Genomic DNA, 23,660 nt, shown 5'->3' on the forward strand with positions numbered 1-23,660 from the left:
TGCTTTCTTACAATTTTAACAGTGTTTCTGAACCACCTTGCTCTTCCCACCAGCACGTGTGATGACAACACAGAAATTATTTTCAATATTCCTCCCCGGTAATGACTAAGAGGGAGCCAGCTCTCAGGGATACAGTTTTGGGATATGGAGATAAAAATCATTTTAAACTTTCCACCAGATAATGAACATGGAGAAACTATAAGGTGCCTAGTTAATGAATACAACAGAAAACACAGGTCCTTGTCATATAAAAAGGGAGAGGGGGGGTCAAGAGGAATCCAAGTTTCTATTTCCTGCCTAGACACATCTATAATGAGCCCCTTGGTGCAATTATTTAAGGGCCTCCCAGCACAAACAGTGAACATGTAGCTAGATGTGAGCTCTGTCTCCTCTAATCTTGACAGCATTTATAGCGCTGATAACACATGGCCCATCCCACTTTGTATCACTGTTATTTGTGGACTGAATTCTCTTCCTTAGTAGCATGGTACATCCTTGGTGACAGAAACTGTTTTATACAATGTATCCAACTCACATATTATAAAGTCCATAAGGAGTTTCTACCAGTCTTCCTTAAGTAAATGGTTTCCGTATCAAACTGAGAAGAACTCAGGCGAGAATATCTATCCCATTACTTTCATTCAGCAGAGTACTGAAAGTTGCAGCCAGAGCAAGAAGGCAAGAAAAAGAAATAGAAGGCACCTGTCTGGAAAACAGGAACTAAAACTCTTGTAATCCACAAACGAGCCCCCAAACTCGAGTTCAAACAATGAGGCAAAAACATACTTTAAGAAGCAGCACTGATTTAGTTTATCCTGGGCCCAGTGACACAGTGCAGCTGGAGATTGCAAAAGCTGTGTGTTGCTCCTCTGTACTTGCCACCCTTTAAGTACATATCACAGTTTACAAAGTAAGGGGGTATGAGTGTGGATCAGGAAATCTGCTAATGAGGAAGATCTTTGTTTTCCTTAGCAGAGGATAGAGTAGTCTAGCAGTAGTTAACAATTCTTTGTCAACTTATTTTAGCACCACATCTGTTATTTGTAGAGGGCAACAATGGTTAACATATCAATTAGGTTAGGTTTTACAATTCTTTACAGAGGAGAGCACTGATTAACATATCAATTAGGTCACCCAGCGGAAAAGATAAACACATAATGAACAGTAGGCCACATTACAGGTATTTTAGTAGAATACAAACATAACGAAGCTCTTTTTGCGAGTGTACAACAACATCTCTGTTTGCAGGTGATGCAAGTTTACATGTAGAAAACCTTTAAAATGCCACAGAAAGAAATTGTTAGAGCCATCAAATAATTCAGTAAAACTAGAGGACACAAACAGCATATAAAATCAATGCACAAAATCAGATGAAGTCACTTGTGTTTCTATAAACCACCAACAGACTACATAAAGAGGAGATTATGAAAACCATCCATTTGTAATAGCAACATAAAGAATAAAATGCTCAAGCATAAACTTAAGGAGACAGAAGATTTATACATAAAAAACTATAAAAGCCTGATGAGAGAAATTAAAGAAGATATTAATAAGTGGAAAAATATCCCATGTTCATTGATTAGAATGATCCATCTAATTTAGCTGTTCACACTATCCAGAGCAATCTACAGATTGAATGAAATCCTCAATAGCCTATTTCACAGAAATAGAGCAATTCTAAAAGTTGTATAGAACCATAAAATATCCCAAATAGCAATACTGAGCCAAAAGGAAAGAGCTAGAGACATCACCACACTTCCTGATTTCAAAGTATAATACAACGGGGCTGGAGATTTAGCTCAGTGGCATAAGTGCCTGCCTTGCAAGCAGGCAGTCGTGAGTTCGATCCCCAGTACCGATAAAAAGGAAAAAGACCAAAAAAAGTATGACACAAAACTACAGTAATCAAAACAGAATGGTACAGCCACATAAATAGAAGCAGACTAGTCAAACAAAATTGATGCCCAGAAATAAATCTTGAACTGATTTTTGACATAGTTTCCAAAATTTCCCAGTAGAGAAAATATGGTTTCTTCAGGAAATGGTGCTATGAAATCTCTATAGTCAAAAAGGGGAAATTGGGCTCTTATACAGAAAAATTAACTCTAAATGTACTAAATGTTTAAAAGTAAGTACTGTGTATCTGATAAGGGCCTGGTTTCCAATATACACAAGGAACTTCTAAACTCAATAGCAAATAAACAAATATGTGAATACATACACACATAATATAACTTAAAAATGGGTGAAGACATTGAATAGACATTTCTCCAAAGAAGACATACACATGGTTGACAGATATATGAAAAAGATGCTATGTCACTAATCACCAAGGAAATGCAAATAAAAAGTAAAATTAGATACCATTGCACACCTCTTGGGATGGTTACTATTGAGAAACACAAAACGCTAAGGGTCGGTGAGGTGTGGGGATATCGGAGCCCTGTGTGGATGCCCCTCAGTCTGTGACAGTGTTTCACACCAGTAAACCTGCAGTTAGCTGAAAACATAAAAATGCATTTACTACACCAGCCTCCTGCACCTACTCGCTTAGAGATGCACACACTACAGAGTGGGGTCCTTTACCCTTGCCATCCTGGGGCAGCCTGGGAGATGCTGTTTGCTGGTGCTGCTGCCCAAATCACAAAAAGATTTGTGCCACAAGCCCAGAAAATTTTCAAAATTCAAAGTATAGCTTCTACTGACCACATATTGCTTTTGCACCATTACACAGTTTTTAAAAAGTGCAAATTGAATCCCAGTAAGCCAGGGACCATCTGTTCAAGGTTAATGGGAATGTGAAATGGGGCCATGGCCCTGGCAAACAATACAAAGCTTCCTCAAGAAATTAAAACTGGAACAACCCTATGGTTTAGCAACCCCACTTCTGGGTGGATATTCCAAAGAATTGAAACCCAGATCTTAAAGAGGCTCCTGAGCTCCCAAGTTAACTACAATATCATTCACAATAACCAAGATACGGAGACAGCCCCATGTCCATTCCACAGATGGTTGCACAAAGAAGTGGAGGTACCTGCTTATATAGAATGGGATATTACTCAGCACTGAAAAAGAAAGAAACCTTGCCACCTGCAACAACATGGGTGAACCTGGAAGGTATTGTAGTAAGTGAAATAGGCCAGTCATGAGGACAAACACTGCCTGATTCCTCGTCCAAGAGGAGTGTAGAATAATGAAACCTACAGAAGTAAAGAATGGACAGGGTCACCAGGGGAAGGGAGAGGAAGAAATAGGGAGCTGTTCAATAGGTTTAAAGTTACAATTACATAAACGTGTAATTTGAGATCTGCTGTAAAACACAGTGTCTACAGTTAGTGATAAGATACTGAACTGTATCCCAGTCTTTTGTTCATTTTTATTTTGAGATAAGGTCCTTCTAACTCACTAAATTGCCCAGGCTGGGCTCAAACTTGTAATCTTCCTGCCTCAGTCTCCCAGAGTGCTGTGATCACAGGTGTGTACCACCATGCCCAGCTACAAGGAAACCTTTGAATGTGATGGATGTTTATCACCTGAAAGTTTAAAGAAAAGAGAGAATGCCAGCTTAACTACTAGTACTTTTGAGGTTCTTAGTAAGGAGCAGGTCATTCTTCCATGCCCCGCTCAGAGGAGGGCTAGCTCAGGTGACCAGCATAGAGAGAGACCCTGAGAAGTCCACAAGAGAGAATAAAGATAGTCAGGAGACCCATGCTGATTGCAAATCAGTTTAGAGTTCACAAATCATTTTCAAAATCATTCTCTAAGTTCTGTTTTGTTGGGCAGGGCCATTGCCTCCTAGAGAAACAACAGAATAAACCCTGCCACACTTGGGCACAATTTAAACTCTGTTCCAAAGCCACCTAAAGATCTACTCCTCCAACGGCTTTCGGGTGGCTCAGCAAACCTCCGGGAAAGAAAATTTATAACTCCCAGACCTCCACTTTTGTGTCTTTTCTGTTAAAATGAGCTTCTACTTTTTTTTTAAGAACAAAGTTAATCTGTCTTTTCCCACCTATTGGCGGACCATTAGCCAGTATAAGCTACTTGAATCATAAAATTGCTTAGGAAATTAATGTCATCGTAGCATGTATTCTTAGGCAAAGCGCAGGTTTTTTCTGGAATTGTATCAAAGCTGAATTCATACAATAGGGGTTTTTATTTAACACTTGCATGCAGATGCTGACAGAATCCGAGGCTTCTCTAAAGCAGGCAGCAGGGTAGGTTATGACCCAGTCCTTCAGCAAACATCCTAATTGGGATGCAGCCGCGGTCACCCGATGTTCTCAGTGCACGATGCCTTGACCCTGAACTCGATTTCTTTCCCTCCTGCTTCTGACACCAGCCAGGGATCACACTGGTGCTCAGGGCAGAAAAGTTGAAAAGCCAAAGGCAAACATGCCTGTGAGTAGTTTGAGCCTCATCTTAGCAAAGACGCCTTTTGGCAAAGATACAAATTTTAACTGGGGAGAGACAGTCAGGTAAAGGGGCAAAGCCCTGGGCTCAGTGCCACAGCAGCACAAAAAGGCTGCAATAGTGCCAAGGGTGTAATGTCTCTCCTGAGTGGTCCGTGGGTTCTTCCTATGTTTTGATTTCATTTTATCTGCTTTTTAGAAATTGTGACGATAATGTGCAGAAAAGACTAGTGTGTATGATTCAAAAGAAAGGCATTGACCGGAACTCCTGGCTTGCTGCTTTGTTTTGCTTTTTGTTCTGTGTGGAGTGCTTGAGGAGTGGAGGCCAGGCTGTGGCACACGCCAGGCAGGCTCTATACTACGAGCTGTACTCCTAGTCCCTGGACTTGGTTTTCTTTAATGGGCTGAGCATCTTGGGAGATGGGGTTCACTGGCCCACTAGAGCTGAACTAAGGGACACCTCTGCAGGTGAACCCCAAAGCCCCACAGACACTGGGGTCCCCTCCACTGCTCCCCTTCCATAATGTTCCTGAGGTCGCCCTGGAGGGTTATTAGACTTACTGGTAGAAGCGATTTGCCCCTTCAGGGAGGCAGTGGAGGGTCGGGCCGTGACTCCCGTCTGGAGGTTGGCAGAGAGGAAGGTTGTATCAGCAGCACGAGTTTGGGGCTTAGCCCCACCCCACGCCCAGCCCAGCTCCGGGGGAGAAGCGCACAAGAGCTGTTCCTTTCTGCCCCCCACACTTCAAACTAGGTCTGGTGCTGTGAAAATTCTCTTTCCCAAAGTCAAAATGACCACAAAAGTTAAATATTTGGAACTGATTCAGGTCATGGAGGCCACCGCAGCGCACAACCAAAGACACTCATGAAAGAGGACTGCCAGACCTGCCTCAGCAAATGGCAACGATGACGGGGTAAGTGTATCCGAAGAGCGGGGATTGAGGGTGATTAATGACCATGTGTCATTTTAATTTTAAAAATTAAAATTTTTCATTTTAATATTCACCATAATTTTTACCATGCCTGCCTATATGTGTATTCATCGTTGTTGTTGAAATGTTTTTGTATCCCTCCCTTTCTTATTTTTTTGGTACTGAGGATGGAACTCATGACCTCGTGCTTACCAGGCAGGTGCTTATACTGCTGAGCTCAATCCCTGGCCCTATCCCTTCCTTTTTGTGTGCTTGAGAAGGAAAAGACTTTCACTATGATGATTTTACCATTAAGAGTTGAGGATTTGTTAATTTTTGCTGTATAGATTGCAAAGTTGTGTTATTAGGCGCATACAAATTCAAAGTTGACATCCCCGTTGCATGAACATTTTGCCATTATATGACTCTTGCATTTTGTCTTCAATATTAGTATGTCAATGCCAAGTTGTTATAATTTTTTAATCCTCTTACTTGCAAGCTTCATCACTGCATTTTTAGGCAGGCATCTTAATAAACTACATACAGCTGGGTTTTGGTTTTGCATCCATTCTGACACAGTGTCTTTTAACTGGAGAGATCGAACATGTTCTATGTATAGTGCATATGGATTCATTTGTTTTCATTTACAACATCATCCACTCATTCAGCAAAGACAGACTTAGCGCCTGCTACAAGCCAGACTCTGATTCAGGCACTAGAGAGGCAAAAAGGAACAGGCAGCACCCCCACTGCACAGAGCTAGATGCCAACAGTTAAAGGCTAAAGACATGCAAATATTTTCATGTCTGGAAAGTGCTACGGAGATGGGCGTTTGCAAGTTTGGTCCTAGACTGGGCAATACAGCAACTTAGCAAGATCTTATCTCAGAAAATCAAAAAGGACTGAGAATGTACCCCAGTGCAAAGGCCCTGGTTTCAAACCCCAACACAATGCCACCACCACCACCACCCAAAAAAACTGACTCCTAACCACTTCTTTAATATGATGAGAATTCAATCCTGACCATGACTTGGCAAGACTGCCTCCCTCCCACAGAGAAAAGCAGTAGTGAGAGTAAAGAGATTTGAACAGGAAGAGAAAGCGTGAAGGGGAAAAGCCAATGTATTTTCTTAATGACTCAAATGATTATGTTTATTTTTATTAGTATTTCATTGTAATAACTGACATAGGGCCAGCTCTTTCCTGGCCTTGTCCCAGGGTGCCTTGGCTACTTTTCTCTCATTGTTGAGACAAAATACCTGATGCCCCAAGTGAAGCAAGGAAAAGTTTTTTTATCTTACAGTTTTTGGAGGTTTCATACTCAGCTATTTCAAGGAAGGGTGGCATGGCTGAGGGGAAGCCACAAACAGCAAGAATGAAAAGGCAAAAGACAGAAAGTATCTGCTTCCCTGCCTTCTATTGTATGCCGGCTCTGTCCCAGGCAGATGCAGCACTCACACCACCAATCCTAGCACTAGACAACAAACCAATCACAAACACTAGATTCAGCTGCCTCCAAGATTGCTTGAGGCTTGGTGGGGCCATCCTGACACAAGTCATAACATAGGGTCTCCCAAACTTCTGCAAAGAATCAGATAGTAAGTATATTTATCTTTGCTGGCCACTTGTCCCTGTCAAGGCCACTCAACCCAGAAAAGCAGCTAAGGACAATATGTCAACAAATGACTGTGGCCAGGCCCCAGTACAACCTTGTTTATGGACAGGAAAATCCAAGTTTCATACAATTTTCACATGTCATCATTTTAAAATGTTTGCAACAACTGTAGGTCCAGGCTCTGGAGAAGAAGGGGTCAGGTTGGATTTGGCCCACTGGCGCCTTACATTCCAGAGTGGTCATCACCATCCTGTGAGGTGCTGAGTATCCAGCATCTCCCAGTGGTGAAGGCTCATGTGGCTGAGAATGACAGGGCAGCGATGAAACATGTCTGCCTATGGGTCCTACACTCCTAACCCACAATCCATCTCAGACTACTGTGGATCAGGGTAATGGACAAGTGCTCTGCTTAAATTACAAAATTCATTACTGCAAAAGACACATTGCTATGAACTCCTCCCAAGAACTGCCTCTATTCACACACATTTGTTCCACCATTCTCACCACTTTCTGAAACAGTTCTGGAAATCCTCTTTCGTGAGCATCTTTACAAGGTGTGATCACAAATAGAGCAGAGCTGCTGTCCAGTGCCATCCAACAGAAAGGCAGCTTGTAAGAACATTATGGGGTGTCCCCACCCACCTCACTCACCCCATCAGTACCATGGGATTCTGGCTTCCCTCAGAAGTCAAATTGATCATGAAAGGAAAACATTTTGAATTTATCCAAGGCATCAAAACAGCCTCTACTGCACAACTAAAGACACTCATAAGAGAGGACTTGCAGAACTGCTTCAGAAAGAGCCGAGAACAATGGGAAAAGCCTGTTGAAGTATGTGAGATGGGGGACGAGGGAGATTAATAGCAGTGTGTCTTTTACTGTAATAGATCTTTTTATTTAAACCCAGGTGGCATTTTTCAATCACACCTCGTCCACACCTTGCACAGCAGCACTAATTTCGTGGTGATCTCTCCAGGGATGAGTCTGTGTTGTTGCAGCCTCCCAGTTACCCACAGAAGCCTTGTTAATTATACAGCAGTCGTTCTCAGATAGTGGGGTGCACAGCCCATAACAGCCGATGCTTTATTTTCATGGACCTCGAGGTTGGCAAACATCGCCCCTGTAATTATTTACTCATCTGTGCGTGTTGTACAATTTTCCTGGAAGGGCTTCAGGTAACTGTGAGCATGGGACCCTCATAAACACATGAAAAAGTTACAAATGAGTGGTGTTAAATCTTTAAAGTCTGGATCACACTCTTATGGAATTATTAATTTGATATTTTTCTTCTTCTTCCAACACTTAGACAAGAAAACCAGTTCATCTGCAGAATAAGCCCATGGTGAACTTGCCAGCTTCTGGGCAGGGACCTTAAATTCCTGCTAATGTATTGCAGCTCCCTTCTTAATCACTGCTCTGTGCTCTTCTTCATAACAAGTGATTTGGGCACTACAGGGTATGACCAGGCATGATCCTTGTTTTCAAGACTCTTACAACTTCTGGAAAAAAAAAAACTCATTCTAGATAAATCCATCACTTCAGAAATGTCTCTACAGCCCTGTTTTCTCTGGCTTCAGTTTTCAGAACATCTCCAGTGATAACCTGCCTCAGGACCTTGGCAGCTGCCTTTCCCTGCTCAGAACTGTCTTCTCTCAGCTCAGTTGCCCACTTCTTGTCCTCCGGGTCTTGCCTAGAGAAGCCTCCCCTGACCACAGATATGAGTCTCCCTTTTGTTGGTTTCTTTCATGGCCTCTGACTCCTTCTGAATTCTGATCACAGTCTGTAACAGTATGATTTATTTATTGTTTACCACATCATTATCTGTCCTGTTCCCCATACTGGGACCAAAGGAACCATATTTGGTTGTCTGGTATTAAGCATTAAACCCAGTGCCTTTACACTGAGCTACATTCCCCACACTATTTCATTTTATTTTATTTTTTATTTTAATTCAGGGTCTTACTAAAGTCCTGAGTTGCCCAGACTGAACTCAAACTTAAGATCCTCATGCCTTAGCTCTCCAGATTGCCATATCTGGTTTTTTGTTTACCGCACTCTGCACTGATCCTAGCTAACAGTAGGTGCATGATAAACGCGTACAGGCTGACCACTTCACAGGGTGGTGGGAGGGGCTCATGGGTGGCTGCTGATCTCCCCTCCCCTCAGCCTGAAGCAAAGCATATCAACCTTTGTTTTATATTTGGGCACCTGTGTGATTTTTCATTTTGATTTCTAAAAGCAAAAACAAATGATGTCTAAATAAACAAACAAGATAAGGGAAGACTGGCCTTGCTACAAGAGTTTATTTTGCAGAATTGTGAAAAATGAGGTTGGCTGGATAAAGCAAGATCTGAATGTGAACTCAGACTAAAGCCATGGCCATGAAATCTATGCTGTTGGCACACAGGTAGACAAGTGGCCTGCTGGAGCAATCAGTGTGCAGACAATCACTTCATTAATGGTGCCACGACAATCCAATAGGAAGGGAAACATTCCTCTCTAAGTGCTCCTGGAGCCTTTGAATAGCCGCTCAAAAAAATCCTGACTCCTGACACCTGCCTTACATCATGCCAGAGAAACCGATGTATCTGAGACAGGGATTACAGCAATGGATCTGAGTGCAAAAGACAAAGCTAAAAAGCTTCCAGAATAAAGCCTAGTACATCCTGTCCAGGATATCGAGGTATGAGGAAGTGTGCATCAGTCGGCTTGTTATCTTTGGGACCACATACCCAACATATACGACCTAAAGGGGGAAGGATCTATTCTTGCTTGGTTTCTGAGGCCTCGGTCTATGGTCAGCTGAGTCCAAGCCAGAAACATCATAATGCAAGGCCGTGGTAAAACTGAGCTTCTTATTTCACAATGGCAGGAAAACAGAGCAGGGAAACAGCACCCCAAGGAATAGGTTTGCCTGCAAAAGGCACCCCCCATGACCCACCTCCTCCACCCAAGCCACCTCCCAAGGGCACGTTCAGCTGTGACATCAGTGGATCTTTGCCCTGGCGAGCATATCAACCCTGTGATCCAGTCCTTTCCTAACCTATTTCTTGTTCACTTTTCCCCCATTAATCAAAGTCCTTACATCTGGGAAGTGCTGGGGAAAGTCTCCAGGCTCCTAGGCACACCCACCTTGTGTGTCCTACCGTCCCCATCTCATTCTGCTGCTGCCACCACCTCCTCTTCGTGCCAAATGAACTAAGATACCAAGGCCCAAATGCTTACATTAGGAAGCTTGCCTGGACATGATGACAGAATTGGAAAGAAGTCTGAAATAGAAATGACCTTTATTTTAAGAGTGCGGGGAGAGATTCCCCGACACACCGGAGTCCGGCATAGTGCCCTAGTCCCCAGGGGCTGGCATTCTCTCCGGGGTCTGGCAATCTCTCCCCGGGGGTGGCAATCTCTCCATCGGACACGTGGAGTGGGGGCATACTGTAGTTTAGGTTTGGGGTGGAGCCTAAGGGGCATTACTGATGCACAGGTAGCACATTGGTATTCATTTCGCGCCATAGGTAAATTCCTAGGACTGGGGAAGATAGAGCTCCTTGGTTCCGCCTCCAAGGCTTTACCAGCTACAGTGTCCGGCCTAGGGCAAGATTCTTTCAATGGGTTGTCAGGTCATTTGAAATCATTGTCACCCTGATATCTGAGCCTATGGAAAATGCCAAATCCTGCATCTCACCCCATCACATCTCCATAGCTGTCTCCTTCATGACTGGGCAATTTGACCTAGCTAGATCTACTTCATGATTCCACTTGTAGTCTTTGCTATTGATTTTACTAATACTAGGGATTAGTAAGGGATTGAGCCCAGGGCACTTCCACTGAGATACACCCTCTAACCCTTTTATTTTAGGACCTGACTATTAAGTTGTTAAATGTTGTTGCAGTCAGGGATTGCAAGGAACATGATTACATACAGCACACATAACTGATAGTATTATTATATGATGGCCACCCAAAGAGTTAAATAAAAGAAGTACACACTAAGGCCCAGGGAATCCAGTTGAGGGCCTGGATCCCACGGCAATGTCCTGCAGGAGTCCAGCTGAAGGTTTAGGGCCCACGACAATGTCTCATGCAAGTCCGTTTCATGGATCTGTGCTTAGAAGGCCCAAAGGTCAGTGGTGGAAGCTAGAAAGTCTGTGCCAGTGGGGTGAAGGAGCCACACCAGAGCCAGCAAGCAACACTCAAAGAAAAGACCAAAAATCCCTCGAAAAGCACCACAATCATCCTCAGCAACAATGAGGCCCCAGACTCCTCCAACGATGAGAGCAGCTGAGATATATCAGAAGCCAGTGTGATAAGCTTCTCCTGGGGACTGAACAGCACACATCTTCCCTTCCAGAGCCATGAAGTGGTAAAGACCAGAACTCTCCCAAAGTGAACCACAGCCATTCTCAGCAGCAAGGTCCCGAGCTCCTCTGATGCTAAAAGCCAAGTTCATCAGAGAAGACAGCACGACAAGCTCCTCCAGGAGAACCAGCAGCTCCAAACAACAACAGTAAGGAAAATCAACAATACTCACTTCATCCCCAGTTCTCCTCTTATGCTGGCAACAGTCCTCAGGTGGGCCCGCTACACTCAGAACCACGCTGATTCCATTGGCTGGTGTTTAAATTGACCATCAGTTTTCAGTTCACCACAAACATACACACCAGGCCCAAACTTGCAATCTTCCTGCCTCAGTCTCCCAAAGTGCTGGAATTACAGGTGAGTGCCACCATACCTGGTATAGTCTCTGCTTTTCAAAGTGCCCAAGAAACTGAATTCTAAAAGATCTTTATTCCACAAGAAGCTCATCCTCCAGAAGATATGGCAACTGGCTTGAGTCCAGTGGCCTTCTCTGAGTACTTGTGACACCACCGTTGTAGTCTTTTGCATTCCTGCCTCTGGGTCTTTGCTTGAGCCACACTGGTCTCCTGCAGCCACTCCATCCCTGCACCGTGAGGACTGCCCTGTAAATACTATAGATGTAGTAAACTTGTCCAGCACAGTGCCGAACACAGACTAGGTGTGCAGCCAACCTCTATCCATATTCTAATCAATCAAATCCAAAGGAGAAAAAAGCAACTCAACACTGATCGCCATTCTTTTTGTCATCCTGGCAAGCATCTCCCTTATCTTTTTCTATCCTTCAGTTGAGTCCTTTTTGTTGAAATCCTAAGGAAGTCACCCACACGGTGAAAATCCTCCTCTTCCCAGGAAACCCATCACCCTGATGGCAAGTGCTACCTCCAACGATGGGTCATTACTTTTAGGAGGGGACAGGAACAGTCCATTTACTTCAGAGAAATGACAGGATAGTATGGAGGCAACAACATATAATCACTTAATTTGGAGCAGATCCAGGCCTGAATATAAGCCCTTGTGATTTAAAGGGGGAAAGCAATTAAATGCAATCGGCAGTATGTTCTTTCAAGTCAATGAAGTCATTCACTTAGTTCATAAAAAGATGACTAGCGTTTGAAAGCTTAATTTAATCCCAGGCAAGAAGAGAAAAAAAAATGCAAAGATTGGCATTCATGGGAAGAAAATGAAACAAAATGATCAACCATTTAGGAATTTCCATGATTTCACTGGGTTTTTTTAAATTCTATGTTGTTTTTTCATCATTCTGTCTCCAACACAGTGACAGATTTGTCATCCATCTTGCGTATCCTGCATAATAACCTCTTTTAGTGTTTTGCAAGTGCCCATCTTTTGTGGAGGTGAAGTACAGACCACTCATATGCAATAAACAGGACTGACAATGCCAGGGTCTCTTTCCTAGCCTCTCCTGCAGCTCAAATAAGACACGTGACTGCCATCTGCACTCAGCATAGGGCGCGTGGACTCCCGAGCTAGCAAGATCAAAGCAAGGTCATTCTAGTTACCAAACTCAATCAGACCAGAAATTAAGAGAGATTTCTCCAACATCAGTGGTTCCCCTTACCCATGGGACATACATCTTGAAACTCCACGTAGATGCCTAAAATCATGCATAGTACCAAATCTTTTAAATAAATAAATAGGCATGTATTTGTGATCCTAACCATATATCACCAACACAATATACCACAATGCCACAATTGTGCTTAGAGGTGAATAAAAGGGCCTCAGCTAGGGTCAATCCTAGGAAAATACATTTTGCTGTTTCTCCCCAAACTGTCCCAAGTGCCTGATGTACACTCACAGCCCACCTTTGCCAGCACTGAGAGCTGCACACCTCAGTCCCCTAACCCCACCTCCACGGGGCAATTCTTCCCCTGCACAAAGTTACTCTGTTTCTAACTCAATTCCAGCAAGGGGTGGCATGCTATAATTAGAGGCCCAGGTGCCTTATCTGTAACCCCTGGGGCCAGATGTGCTTTGGAATTCAGAATGTTGCAGCTTTCAGAAAGATAATATGCTGCATTAGTTCCACGTTGGGTTTGAAACCTTGAAGCATCTGGGAGCAGCAACCCGTGATTCAACTCCTGGACATTTTTGCAGCAAAACACATTAATATTCATACTGACAGGGGAGAACTCTGACTGTAAAGAGTCATCAGTATAAGTCAGGCTTTGCAGCCCAGAGAATCCTCAAAACTTTCGGTTTGCAGAACTTTGAGAATTCTGGGTTGTGTGCAAAGATTATGTGACACATCCCTCTAATCCCCCAGGACTGCAGTGGTTTCACATCAAGCCACACAATCTGAGCTCTCGGGACAGTGCCCAACGAGATGAAGCATGAAGTGGAAACGGAAGAGATGAGACATCACTGCAGGTGCCTCGCCACCTCCCCAGGGGATCTCCTTCCTCAGAACACCTGGTGAACAGTCAAGTCCAGAGCTGTGCTCACTTTTTCTGCAAAGCACCAGAGAGTACACAGCTTTCAGCCTTGAGCCCAATGATCTCAATGCAACTTCCTGCCCCTGACATACAGGGTCAAAACACTCCAAGAAAACGTGCAAATGGCTGGTCACCCTCTGATAAAACAGCATTTACAGTAACAAGAGGAGGGCTGGAATAGCTTGCAAACCATGTTTTGCAAGCCCTGGACCAGTTGGTGCAAATGTCTTATTTTATGATCAGCATGCCATCAGCAAATACTTAAGTGATCCCACTGTGTGCCAGGCACTGTCCTTGGTGCCGGGAATTCCATCATGACGGAATCCCAAGTTTCCACCTGAGGAAAGCTCATATTCTAGCTCATTCTTGGATCTGAGTAAATCTTTGGACCACCTCAGCTCTCTGCTTGACTTCACTTTTTTTTAACAGTGACTATATATGTACATCATTTGAAAAAATGCACACCACTTAAAAAAACTTTAGATGCTTATTTCAAAACAACATAGAGACTGAAAGTGTTCACAGTGTTGAAAACATCACCCCAGGGGCGGGGGATTTAGCTCAGCGGCATAAGCGCCTGCCTTGCAAGCAGGCAGTCGTGAGTTCGATCCCTGGTACCGATAAAAAGAAAAAAGGCCAAAAAAAAAAAAACAAAAAAAAAACAAAAAAAAAAAAAAGAAAAGAAAGTGTCACCCCAACACCACAGCCCAGCAATAACCAAGATCTTTTCCTGGAAGCATGGTATATCAATATTCAGAGATTTTTTTTAAAATTCCCTTTATTTTTTAATTTTATTTTAAAGGGAAAAAATAAAACAAAATCCCAAAATAAGTAATTAGAGCGTAACAGTGGTTTTACATTGTGTATTGTTATCTTTAAATTAATTACTTGGAATACAAGATATCTGTATTTAATTGTCCAAACAATATATATACATAGCCAGCAATCCAACTCACGACCTAGCACTTGCTAGGCAGGCGCTATGCTGCTGAGTTGTATCCCCAGCCTGTCTAAACAATATTAGCACAAAACTTTCTATCCAATGAACTAAGAGAAATTAATAGTGTACCTATCTTAACTATCACATATATATACATATATATTATTTCTCTCAGTTTCTCCCACTAAAGCAACAATAAGATGCATACACATGCAAGACTGATTTATTTTACTTATGCTATGATCTCTATTTTCATCCATTTACCTATAAAAGTCTCAAGTTTATCCTTCCTTATGGCTGAGCAGTATTCCACTGTATAAAAATACCAATCTTTTTCATCCATTCTTCCACTGATGGGCATTTAGGTTGTTTCCAAGATCTGGCTATTACAAATTGTGCTGCTATAAACATGGGTGCACATATATCACTGTGGTATAATGTAATACTCTATTTTAGGGAAAAGATGCTCTGAATATTTTAATTGTTTCTTCCAAAAGTGCTTATTTTTTAAATGATGGTTGCTACCTTATAAAATGTCTTAGTTTTGTGAAGTCTGACATATCAATTGTTTTCTTCACGGTTTTACCCAGTAGCCAGCAAACGTTTATTAAAGAGTCTGATGCTAAATACCGTAAGCTCTGAGAGGCACAGCCCTTCTGCACAGCTGCACAGCCCGGCTACTCCTCTATGGGAACGGAATGAACAAATGCAGCCAAATCCCGCCAAAATGCTATCTGCAGAGACAGACAGCAGCCCAGCACATCCGTGGGCCTTCCTTGCTGATGGTGTAGTCTGCATCTTTTTAACTGCTGTCAGAATGCCTCAAAGTTGACATTACTTTTCGAAAACTTCACAAGTGATTTCTTCTAGAAAGTTTTGTTTTGTCATTGTTGCTGTTAATAAATTTATTGTACACTTTAGAGGTGACATCTTGATGTTATGGGATACATACAGGCTGTAAAATCATCACCATATAAAGCAAACCAACATATCTATCATCTTGCATAGTTGCCTTTCATGTAACAAAAGTGGCTAAAATCTATATATTTAACAAAATACATAGGGGTGATAAATTTTTATTAGCTGTCATGTTCATGCTACACATCAGATCTCTGCTGACTTCTTCTTACATATATGTTACTTTACACACCTTCCTTTGACCTACATCTCCCCATTTTCTCCTCCCAAATCCTCAACCCTTGGCAACCACCGTTTCATTCTCTGTCTCTGTCAATTTGATAGTGTTTCTTTTTTAGAGTCTGTGTACAAGAAAGCTCACAGTTTCACTTAGAACAATGTCCTCCAGTTTTGCTCGTGTCATGGTGCCAAATAGACGCTCCTTTATATGGCTGAACAGTGTTCCTTTATATGTGTCACGTTTTCTGGATCCATTCATTCACTGACCTACACTTATGAAAATAGGATGAAGGTCGCTAAACAAACTTAAAATATAACCACCATAAACCCAGATAGTGCTCTTCTGAGTCAATGCCTACATCAGTCGGTGCTTGTTAGAGAAACAGATTTAATACAAGATATGCACATTTATAAGAATTTGCAAGATAGGCTTACAGTGGCCACCCACAGGGTCAGGCGTGGAAGGGTGCAAAAGAGCTGCCTGTGCACTGGGATCTGAAGGATCCAATCCAGGGCCTGGGCTCACAGTGTCCCACACCAGTCCCTATCAGGAGGCTTCAGGGTCAGTGCTGGATGCCAGGAGACCACGTCCAAGGTGAAGGCGAACACCGGAGCTCCCTCGAAGAAACAGAAAGAGCTTTCCTTCTTCCTTCCCTTTTATTCTAGGCTGAAGGCAAGCCTGCCCGGGGCGGGGCTTCTGATTTCAGTAAATCCCCTCAACCACACCCACAGCTGTGCGGGTCCAATTTAAGTCAGGCATTTCTTACACTGACACAGTTAACCATCACAGTAGCCAAAAGGTATATTGTTATTTTTTATACATTTTCTATTTTTATACATATTCATTTTTATACAATTTCTATCTGGAAGTTCTTTTCTTCACTTTTTTTTAAAGACAGGATCTCACTATGTAGCTCAGGTCGGCTTTGAACGCACAGCAATCCTCCTGCCTCAGCTTCCCAAGTGCTGGGAATGCAGATGTGTGCCACCATGCCCAGCCCTCTTTCCTTCATTCTGCACTTTATTTTTCCCCAGCTTTATTAAATTACAAATTATCAATGAAACTTGTATGTATTTATGATTGATAACATGCTGTTCTGACATAGGGGTGCTTTGTAAAATGGTTCACTGACACATTAACCATCACCACACCTGGGCACCCACTTTTTTGTGCAGAGGACAAAAAAGGCAGAGGACACTTGGCATCTATTCTGAACAGTTTTCAAGCATGCAGCACTTACTGTTAACTGCCATCACCAGACTGTATATTAGATCCCTAGATTTTTGAGAGGAGAGAGGGAACCAGGATTGAATCCAGTGCCTGTACACCAAGCCATATCCCCAGCCCTTTTGGTATTTTTTTTTTTTGAGACAGAATTCCACTGAAGGAGTCTGACCACAACCACCGAGGCTGACCAGAGACTACTGTAAGCCTCTTCCATCTCCCTATGCTTTTACCCTTGCTAAAGATGTAGAATCATGGATTAATAAATCCCAGCCACCATGGCTACACCCGTAAGTCCATCACATCTCGAGCTCTGCTCCTGGCAGACAGCCACCATCCCCTTCATCTCTCAAGCTTTCTGTAGCAGGTCACCACAGCTCCTTTTTACTGAACTTTCTCCCTCAGAGCCCCACTTAGACCTTTTCCTTCCACAGCCCCGGTTACATTCATGAGCCTATTTTAAAATACCTCAGTATGACAGTTACTGGTCTGGTCTAAGTGGTGATCTCTCTCAGGCTTATTGAAATAAATCTGATCTATAGAAATTATACCCTTTTGGTTTTTTGTTTGTTTGTTTATTTTGGTTGCTTTTCTTTGTGTGTTTTCTTTTTTTATTTCTTCCTTTTTGCTAACACCCACTAGGTTTTCCAGACTGGTCTCAAACTTGGAATTCTCCTGCCTCAGCCTCCCAGAGCCCTGGGGTTACAAGCCTGTGCCACCATGCCTAGAATGTATTCTTTTCGCTCAACAGCAACCCCACACTTTGGCCATCTTCTCTGGATTCAATCCAGCCCCACCCCACCCCACCCCAGCTCTGATAATCACGCTTTTGCTCGGCTTCTGAGTTCGACTTTGTTGTATGCCATGCACAAATGAGTCGTGCGGTGTTGTCTTTTCGTGCCTGGCTTAGTTCATTCAGTAATTTACCAGATTCTTCCAAACAATGGGCTTTGGTTTTTGTTGCCGTCATCGTTGTTATTGTTTTAAGGCTGAATAGTATTCTATTCTATATTTCCAAAGGGAATGAAAGCCGAGTGTGGAAGAGACATCTGCACTCCGTGTTCACTGCAGATCTGTTCACTGGCCCCGAGTTGCACAGTGGACCAAAGTATCCACTGATGAAGGAGCAGGGAGAGGGGAGGTGATGGATACAACCATAGATGCAATAGAATTTACTTTTACAAATGAATGTAGTCGATATCCAACTTTATGTCTTTTTTATACAGCAGCTCATCCGATTTGCTAACACGCTAAATAATCTATTCCCTGCCCTCTGGGTTGCAAATAATCAATGCCATGTTGCCTTGTGTACTATGGTCCATTCTAACATTCCTTCTGTCCCTTCATTTGTTTTCTACTTGTTCTGGTACCTGAATTTTATTTTTTTGTCTTTTTTCTTTTCATTGGTACCAGGGATCGAACTCACAACTGCCTGCTTCCAAGGTAGGTGTTATGCCGCTGAGCTAAATCCCCAGCCCCCCTGAATTTTATTTATTTATTTGCTTTTGAGACAGACTGACCTTAAACCTGTGATCCTCCTGCCTCAGCCTCCTGAGTAGCTGGGCTAGCTGGTGTGTGCCACCACGGCCAACGAGCACTTAAATGAAAATGGTTCTGCCACCTGTTTGTGTCTGCAAATGTTAACTCTTCCTCGTTCCAAAGTCTGCAACACTGGAGGTGCCCCCCAACCCGAGCCATTCTCCACTGCCTCCCAAATCGATCTGGAATGTGTAAGATGCCAAATCAGGGAAACGAGAGACAGCGTCCAGCTGTATCTGTCGGGTTTGCTCAGAAAAACAGAAACCAATTTAGATGAAGAGATCTAATACAAAATACAAGAACCTGAGATAACAACACAGAAAGGGAAGGAGGAGGGAGGATCGGGAAGCTCAGGACACCAGGAAGCTGCTACCAGCGGTCACAGTGGGACATTGAAGCTTCATGTTCCAGACAGACCAACCCCAGCATCCCAGACGACTGTGCAGCCCCACGGGCAGTGCGAGTGAGAAGCCAGCTTCTGCTGCAGTGCGCACCTGAGGTTTAGGGGTGTCACTAGATCTGCACTACAGCACAGGTGCCGTGTCTTTATTGTGTCTCCTAATTTCATGTGATGCAAACTTCATCCCCAAGTCATAGGTTAATGGTGACTGGGGGCTGGGCCACTGGGAGGTAACCAGGGTCAGGCCAGGCCATGAGGGAGGGGCCCCCAGTGTGCTATACCTAAGAACAAGGAGGGAAATCCGAGGGCTTCAGTTACTCTTTCTCAGCATGCCGGGCCCTGCATCACCTCTGCAGAGAACCCACCAGCAAAAGGCCCTTACCAGGTACCTCCCAGGTGCCAGGACCATGCTCATGGGCTTTCAGAACTGTGAGCTAAAGAAACCTCTTTACTTTATAAATTACCCAGCCTGCAGTGTTCTGTGATAGCAGCAGAAAACAGACCATGACAACAGTCTGTCCTGATCAACACGCTGTATTCTATTTTGAGAAACTGACAAAGGAATTTCTTTCTCTGTCTCTCTCTGTTTCTCTCTTTGTGTCTCTCTCTCTCTCTCTCTCTCTCTCTCTCTCTCTCTCTCTCTCTCTCTCCATTTCTTACTTTTCTTCTCTCTCTCCCTGTACTATACATGCATTCCTCTATATCCTAAACCAAAAACTATTTGCAAATGGTTATCTGTGGGATTAGGAAAAGACAAATCAATTGAACAGGAATGAAATCTTGATTTCCCTGAATGTATTTTGTTACAATTTTAACACTGAGACTGTGTAATTCATTTAAATACATTTATAAATAAAATCAAACCAGACATGATATCACACATCTGTGATCCCAGCACTCTCGGAGGCTGAGGCAAGAGGACACGCTCAAGTTCCAGCTGGTCAACTTAGTGAGCCCTGACTCAAAAAAAATTTTTTTTAAATAGAAGAAGTGGAAATAAAGCTATTGAGTTCAAGTCCCAGTACTGCAAAGAAACAAAGAAAATTAAGTCAGTAAATTTTAAAAAATTTAACACAAATGGGCGTAACTGTATAACAATTGGTACTGTCACAGCATAAAGAAAAGAAGTATTTCACACACCTTTAAATAGAGTCCTTCAACTACCTTTCCCTAGTTGGACATAATCTGAGCATAAACATAAAGTAAAATATAACATAAAATAGCTAAGAAGTCTTCAACCACATTTATTTTGCCTAGCAGACTAGTAATATTGATACTGTTATTCTGAAACAACCTGACATACATTACGGGTTAAGCAAAATCTTCCCTAATTAAAAAAAAAAAAGACACAAATATAAGATTTAGGAAGTTAAGTGAAATTCCTGGATCTTATTATTTTATGGATTTAATATTTCACTTGAATGATTAGATGTTTCATACTAAGTTTAAAATTAAAATGGTGATAGGGTTGGGGATTTAGCTCAGCAGCATAAGCACCTGCCTTGCAAGCAGGTGGTCATGAGTTCGATCCCCGGTACCGATAAAAAAAAAAATTAAAATGTTGAAGACTGGGTGTTTCAACTTGAATTACAAGAATGAACTCAGGATTTTATGGGAGGTGTTTCCACTAGAAAGACCTGGGGCCAGGTCACCCTAGAGCACCCCCTGTGCACAGCTATAGCCATGACAAGCACCCCAAGTGCCCATACTTTGATACCTAAATACCTTTTTTATCTCAAAGGATCCACTGTTCCTCGGAGGAATGGTTGACCTGCAGGCTGAGACAGGAGAATCCGTGACAAGCCTAAGCCATTTTGGTTTTGTTCAAAAAATGAAGTCTCTATCAAAGATTCAGGTGGTTAGCACAAAAGGATTCTTTCCAGCATGAAGGAAGCCCCTCTGCATGTCTGCTGACTCTTTAACATTCTTCTCGCTCCTGAGTTCTTTCAGTGTGTTCTCAAATGCCTGACCAGTGAGCAATGTTTAACTTGTCTTTCTGTATTAACTTCTGACTTAATAGCAGTGTGATCAGAGAGCAAGGGCCACGTGAAACCTACTCTGTAAGATTTATTGAGGCTTCGGTATGGCCTGGCGACTCCATGATTAATGTCTGTGGGTCTCCGTGTATTTTCCATGTCTCCTGCCCTGAATGCAGAATGCTGTGGGGTCCGTTAGGTCGGGCTGTGATTTGTGCAAACCTCCCTATCCCTGCTCACTTTTTGTCCCATTGGCTTACCCGTAATTGAAACAATTGTGAGGATGGATTTATCAATCTCCTCTGTAGCTCTCTCTGGTTTTCACCTCATCTGTTTAGAGTTATTTTGCCTGCTGTATCTATGTTGGGAGTGGCCGCGCCTTCCTGCTAAATGAAACCTGTTCACATGATACAAAGAGCAGCTAACATTTTCTGATGCTTTTTGTCTTAAAGTCTATTTTGCCTTTTATTCATCATAGTATCACAGGCTTTTGAGGAATATAATCCTGGTAGGGCTTTATCTCATGCTTTTATTTTCCTCCTCCCCAAAGCAAGCTATAAAGTCACTTGCTCGGGCAGACATGGCTGGGATTTAAGGGAGGAGTTTATTTCCTGTCCCTGCCCACCGTATGGTTCCGCAGATGGGATGTACAAAGCCAGATGAGAAAGGGCAATTTTCATTTAAAAGAACCCTGGGAAATCATTTGTCACACAAGGGGAGAAACCGAAGCGGTCACCCTCAGCTTTCCCATCTCCTTTTCTTTTGGTGTTTTTCATCTTTGGTTTAGTTATTCTACTTTGATTTTGGGACCAGAAATTGAAGGAAGCCTATTAGGAAGTAAAAAATAAAGAGACTACGAGAAAAGCTATCTATCTGATCAGGGCAGAAAGGGCCCTTTGTTGGATGCACTAATTCAATAATGCTATATGAAATACAGCCAACACCTCTATTTCTTCAATTTCCATTGCTATAACAAAATATCTGATGCTAGATACTTTATAAAGCACAGAGGCTTATTTAGCTCACACTTGTGACACTTGAAAATCTAGAATTAGTGACTCTTACTGATTCAGCCCAGGGAGTCACTCTGACTGGATCATCACATGGCAATAGTATCATAGTGTGAGGATATGTAAGAAAGAGAGACCACACCAAGAGAGAAAAACCAGAGCCTGGGGAGGGGCTGGTCCTGCTGTCATAACCACCCTGTGGCAGAACCAACTAGGATTCCTGTGAGAACCACCCTAATCTCTCCCAAGGGAAGCTCCCCAATGACCTCCCCAAGATGTCAGCTCTTGAAGGGCCCACTACTCCAAGCATCACCAGAGAGGGACCCAGCACTAACACAAGAACCATCAGGGGACAAAGCACATCAAACCACAACAGCGTGTAAGTTACCTTGCAAGTTCCACGTCTGCAGCACTGCCCCTTCCTTCTAGATCAGAAGACGACTGATTCAGAGAGTCACATGCTCAGTGGGACTTTGGAACACAGCAGCACTGGGCTCGCCCATAGGGGGCTGGCTTTGGACCCATGGAATCTCCCAGTAGTCTTGGGGTGTCCCAGGATCGAGATCAACACTCACTTTTTGAAGCAGTCATGATCATGGGTTTGGTGACTGTAGGTGAGGGGGCTTGCAGAGGGAGCTGGAGTCCACGTCTCAGGGAGACACAATAGCACCTCTGTCTTTCTGTTGATTTTGTTCTGCACAGAGGTGGCATAGCCATTCCTCCTGTGGGACAGAGATTGAACAGGGAATTAGGACTTCACAGACACTGAGTTGAAAGAACCAAACGTGAAGATTTTGACTGAGTTGTAATTACATCAGGTTGTTGGAACCACGTTACGAACTTGACAAGAACAGCCTCTGAGACCGACAGAGATACAGGCATTACACACTTCAAAATTTTGACATGACCATTTAACCAGAGAAGGTGTTTAGAGCAGAACCTTTGGAAGTCCATGTTCCTGTATGTATCAAATGCTTTACATAAAAAGTACAGCTTTGATGTAGAAATTCATACCTGAATATTTAAGAATTTAAAAATCAGGAAATAACCTAAATAATTATTGGTGGAAGATTCATGAAAATGGGCCACAGTGTATTACTACAGACAAACACTTTACAACCATTAAAATTATTCCACAGATCAATAATTATTGGCATGTAAATATGGTCATGTTGCATTAGGTGGGAAAAAGAAATATAAGGGGTGGTTGAAAAATACAGTGTAGGTTATTTTCTAAAATTTTTCTTGGTTTTCTGAGACAGGGTCTCACTATGTGGCTCAGGCTGGCCTCGAACTCACTATGTAGCCACGCTGGCCTCAAACTCATGGCCTTCTCCTCCTCAGCCTTCTAAGTGCTGGGACTTCAGGTGTGTACCACCCTCACTGCAGTAAAACATCTACTGCTAAGAATGTCGGGGTAAGTATATTCAAAGTGAGGGGGAAACTCTGAGTGTTCTGAGAGGGACTAATGGCAATGTATCTTTTAGATATTTGCTGTATTTTGATCACCCTTCACATACTGTTTTCCTTCTGAAAAAAAATTCTGAATAAAAAATATGTATCTGGAAAAATTATTCATCAAAAAAAGATCTGAGAGGGGCTGGGAATTTAGCTCAGCGGCATAAGCACCTGCCTTGCAAGCAGGCAGTCGTGAGTTCGATTCCCGGTACCGATAAAAACGAA

General features: G+C 42.9%; 1 long non-coding RNA gene across 1 annotated transcript in view; it reads right to left on the bottom strand.

The window, feature by feature from the left end:
• The window catches only part of LOC134472364 (uncharacterized), a 53,245-nt gene extending 30,550 nt beyond the window's left edge, over positions 1-22,695 (bottom strand). Inside the window, exon 1 of the long non-coding RNA XR_010042172.1 lies at positions 22,366-22,695. This is a non-coding gene — a long non-coding RNA (uncharacterized LOC134472364). The remainder of the gene's footprint in view (positions 1-22,365) is intronic.
• Positions 22,696-23,660: the final 965 nt, after the last annotated feature.

This window comes from Cavia porcellus, unplaced genomic scaffold, assembly GCF_034190915.1.
Source record: "Cavia porcellus strain 051 isolate PalLab524CR breed Dunkin Hartley unplaced genomic scaffold, mCavPor4.1 scaffold_23, whole genome shotgun sequence".
NCBI classification, from domain to species: Eukaryota; Metazoa; Chordata; class Mammalia; order Rodentia; family Caviidae; genus Cavia; species Cavia porcellus.